The sequence below is a fragment of the Glycine max genome, chromosome 9, assembly GCF_000004515.6.
Source record: "Glycine max cultivar Williams 82 chromosome 9, Glycine_max_v4.0, whole genome shotgun sequence".
NCBI classification, from domain to species: domain Eukaryota; kingdom Viridiplantae; phylum Streptophyta; class Magnoliopsida; order Fabales; family Fabaceae; genus Glycine; species Glycine max.
Window position 1 is genome coordinate 18,686,215 of NC_038245.2, and position 5,290 is coordinate 18,691,504.

The window sequence follows — 5,290 nt, forward strand, 5'->3', positions numbered from 1 at the left end:
TTTTTTGTAATTATGTCTCCAATATCCCCTTATTTTAAGTTTTTTTTAATTGTTATTAATATATATTATTCAATCCAAAATAAGTTTGTAAAATATAGGTTACATATAGCATGTTCTAGAATTATAAACACATAATTCTGGAACAACCTATCCGGAATGGTTTTTTATTTTTTGGATTGCTTGTAGCGGATTTATACATGTTTACTTATAGAATGTACAATCCATAATTAAACATGTGCAATCCGAATTTATACATGTTTACTTATGGCATGCAATCCAAAAAAATAAATTCAATTTTGGATAGGTTGTTCTAGAATTATATGTTTATAATTCCAGAACATGTTATTTGTAACCTACAATTTATTTGTTCTGTGACCTGGATTTGGGATTTCGTCACTATTGGTTTCTTCTAAATCTTGTAAGAAATTGCAAAGTGGTACATATTAGAATTAAGGATATGGGGAAAAAACTCTAATTCGCAAAAGTTGGATGCAGCTGTTGGTGTTCGTTGTGATAAATTAATTCACAAGAAGAAGACTCACAAGATCCCAGACCGCGTCCAACAGCATTCTTGTTTCAAGTAAGTGACTCTTCTCCCCAAACCCCACCACCATTATTATCTTTCTCAAAGTTCATATTTTTATTTTATGTCACAGGAAAAAAGAACAAGGACTCAGAAAAGAGCATTTTGAAAACCTGACAAGATCAGTGCGCACTTGTTGACATATCGAACGATTCCCCGATCATGGGGGTGACGAACATCAAGGATCTCAAGATTATGTTGTTAGAGTAGAGGAGGGTTGGAGAAAGTGGAGGAAGAGGCTTTGATTTTGAAACTAGCAATGGAAGTTCTACACTTTCTTCAACTCACGAATTCTCCCATGTCGCTTCTTGCCCCCCAAGTCCCCAATCTATCTGGTGTTGGGTTGGCTTTGGTGTCACCACCTTCTTGTGTAGTTGAAGAACAAGAAGGTGTGTGATGAGCTTAAGAGGCAACAAGGGTAATTTGGTCATTATAAGGTTTTAACTTTTATTGGGGTGCTTGATGCAAACTAAATTGGTGCAGGAAGCAAAATCAGTACATGAGTATAGTTCAAACTTCAAACCCAACACCTCTTGAAAGCGAGACAAACCTTCTTTCGATCCACTAAACATTTATTAAAAGGGGGTTGCTATTCTCACCACCTTAAAAAGCTGCCAAAAGACCATATTGCACCCTTCTATTGTCCTACACCCCCTCACATTCCTCCCCCCTTCTCATTCTTGCCACTGCACCATATTCTCACCCCCACCTCATTTTGCTTCCTTCTTCCCCATTTTGTTCCATTACTTCTTTTTGGACCTCTAAACATCTCAATTTGTCTTCGTAAGTGGTACACTACCTTACATTTTTTTTTCTGTTGATTTGGTTGCCCACAAAATCATGATTTTGTTGAAGAAAAATAATAATTGAATCACGATTTTGTTAGTGGGAAAATTTAAGGAGCAAAATGGAATTGTACAACAAAGATAAAATTTAAGGAGCAAAATGGAACTATATAACAAATTATTTTTCTGTTATACAACAGTTGGATATGCACAACAAAGATACAATTATGTTGTGGTTTGAGTTGAGAAACACAATAAAATTATATTTTCATTGTGCATATCCAATTGTTGTACAACAGACAAATAATTTGGTTGTACATATCAATTTTTTTTGTTAATTTAAAATTATAATGTTTAAATTATATTGATTTATCAGTTTTAAAATGGGTTATTGAATTTAAAATTTATTATTGTTTAATTAATTATTAAATTAAAATTTGATGGTTTTGTTTGATATTGATTTGTGAATTTAACTGTTTATGTTTTTTTTTTCATATTTTTTATGACTCATATGAAGTGGGCATCATATGTTGCATGGAGAAGACCCTTATTCGAGGAGAGGAAGTGGGTGATGCTCGAGAGCTTGCTCAACCATCTAGGTGTTGACTTATAGCATGTCGTGATGGGCAAATTGACCTAATGGGGTTAGTTTTACAAACTAATTCCCAAAATAGGTCCCTTTCTAAACTATTTTCACCAGGGGTCTATTTTTTACGTAGACCCAGCCATGCATGGCATGCATATCGCCAGCATGCATGGTGAAATACCCCTGCGGTGGACACGTGGCTTTGTCGCCAGTGTGGGTGGCAATATATGCTGGCGGACGTGGCTTTCGCCAGTGTGGCTGGCGACACCCCTTTGTCGCCACTTTGACTGGCGATATGGCTGCAGACATGGTGCATAAGGCACAGGCTATACGTGCAGGGATAGGTCATGCTATGCTAGCTGGTTTCGCAACCAGTGTTGGCGAAACAAGGAGTATATATCGCCAGTGGTATTGGTGATATATGCTTGTTGTGCCTTTATAGCAAATTCATGTGGATGCTCGTGTATGCTTTGGTGTTGTGCCTCTAAAAATTGCTGAATACTTTCGTGTTGATGCTTTCTGCCTCTAAAATTTTCTCAGTGTTGATGCTTTGTGCCTCTAAAAATTTCTGAGTCTTCTAACTGATTTTAAAGTTTCTCTCAATAAGTAATTTCTCTTTTGTTGCATCATTTTTATTTATTAATTTATGTGGGATCATTTTTATTTATTTGAAGTAATTATTTTGAGTGTGGAATAAAATTGAAGTTTTGACAGGAATCATTTTTATTTATTAATTTCTGTGGCATTGTTTTTATTTATTTGAAGTAATTATTTTCAGTCTGAAATAAAATTTGAGTTTCAAGTAATTTATGTAATTAAATATTTTTATTTTGAACTTATTAATGTTAAGATTAATTATTTATAATAGCAACTTCTTTAATGATTTGTTCTGCCTTTAAAATGTCTAGTTTCAAAGGTTTCCTTCTGCCTTTAAAATTTTTACTTTGAAAGTGTTTAAGTTTTTTAAGTTTCTGCATCATATGATTAATTTTTTGTTAGAATAAATTTGTAATCTGAAGTGTGGTATTTTTAATCTTTAATTTTTCCGTTTGAGTGTAGTATTTTTTTAATTAGATTTATTTATTTTAAAGTTATTATTTTTAAGATTAATTATTTATAATAGCAACTTCGTTGATGGTTTGATGTGCCTTTAAAATTTCTACTTTGAAAGCGTTTAAGTTTTTTCAGTTTGTGGCATGATATTTATTTGAAGTAATTAATTTGTTGTTAAAATAAAGTTTTAATTTGAAGTTTCAGTAAAGAGACTTTTTGTTATTAGATTTTTTTAATTTGAATTTATTATTGTTATGATTAATTATTTATAATATTGTTTTTGTTGATATATGATGAATTTGGTTATAACAATCTTGTATTTCAATGGAAGGGTATATGAAGAGACTGATGGTGTAATCTTTGAAGGCAGTAAAAAAAAGATTCAAATTAAACGTGAAATTAGTTTCAATGCTTTGAAAAAAAAATTGGAGATAAGGTAAAGTTACAAAATAATGAAATTATATCTGCTATCAATTGTAGATTATTAGTAGTTTCAAGAAAGTATGTTGTGTTGTAAATTTGTGATGATGAAGATGTTGAAACTACGATCGAAAGTTTTCACTAACAAGATCAAATGTCAGTTCTGAAATTATACATAGAAAAGGATGTGACTGGTAGTTCTATTTTAATATAAATTAATATGCAAACAAATTTTTTAACAATATATATATATATATATATATATATATATATATATATATATATCAAATTATTAAAAACTAATGTACCATATATATTTGAATAATAACTTAAAATGCCTAAAATAAATAAGAGAACACAAAAAATATTAACTACATATCGAGTTTGACAAAAACAATGTGGGCGAGATAACACGCAACTCACAAGCTTTTTGCGACCACCAAACCATAACGTAACAACACCAAATATACATTTAAATAAATAACACAATATATATTTTAATAATAGCATAAACATGTAAACAATATATATACCAAATTCATACAAACTAAGTAACATATATTTGAATAATAACTTAAAATATCTACAATAAATATAACATTCAAACTTTATAATACCTAAAACTAAAAAAAAAAAAAAATTAATTATGACCTACAGAAAAAATAGAACACAAAAAATTTAACTATGTAACAAATTTTAACTATGTACCATATATTTTAATAATATCTTAGAATACCTAAAAAAATATTAACCTACAAACTAAGTAAGTAACGTACCATATATATATATATATATATATATATATATATATATATATATATATATATATATATAACACGCAAATAATAACATCAAATATCTAAAACACATAATATTAATACCTAAAAAAAATATAGCATACAAACTTTATAATACCTAAAACTAAAACAAATAATTTAATTATCAAGTAACACAAAAAAAAATTAACACAACAAATATTAACTACTCACCAAGTTTGAGAAACCAAGACAAAAAAACTAACTAACGTGCCATATATATATTTATATGTAAAATAAATAATAACATAAAATATCTAAAACAAATATAGCATACAAACTTTATAATACCTAAAACTAAAATAAATAATTTAATTATCAAGCAACAAAAAAAATAATTAACACAACAAATATTAACTACTTACAAAATACCTAAAATTAAAATAAATAATTTAATTATGAAGTAACAGAAAATAAATTAACACAACAAATATTAACTACTTACAAAATACCTAAAACTAAAATAAATAATTTAATTATGAAGCAACAGAAAATAAATTAACACAACAAATATTAACTACTTACAAAATTTGAGAAAGCAAGAGGAGAACCCACTTCAAGCTTTTGGCCACCAGCATAAGGTAACAACCACCAAGCCAAAGCGTAGCAAGCAGCAAGCAAAATTCACCAGGGTCCGCAGCTTGTTTCCATTCATTCGTATAAGGGTGTTTTATAGGGGAGAAGGTTATTCCACCACTCCCACTTGCAAGCCCTTTCTGAAAAGTTTCTACAAAGCATGCTTGCTACGTTCAGTCTACTGCATGCATGTGTGCCACGTAGGCACCTTTCTCGCTAGCAATGGCAACATACATTCAAAAGAAAATCGCCAGCCATGTTAGCGACACCACCCTGTACCACTGCGCCCCTATTCTGCAACCTTCCCTAGACTCACCTAATTCGCCAGTGCTGCTGGCTACACCAACCTCCACGACTCCACGTCACGTGTTTAACCAATGCCAATGGCGAAACACGTCCAAATCGCCAATGCCAACAGCTACTCAGCTGTATCGCCAGCTTCACTGGCACCATCCATTAAAAAACAACCCCC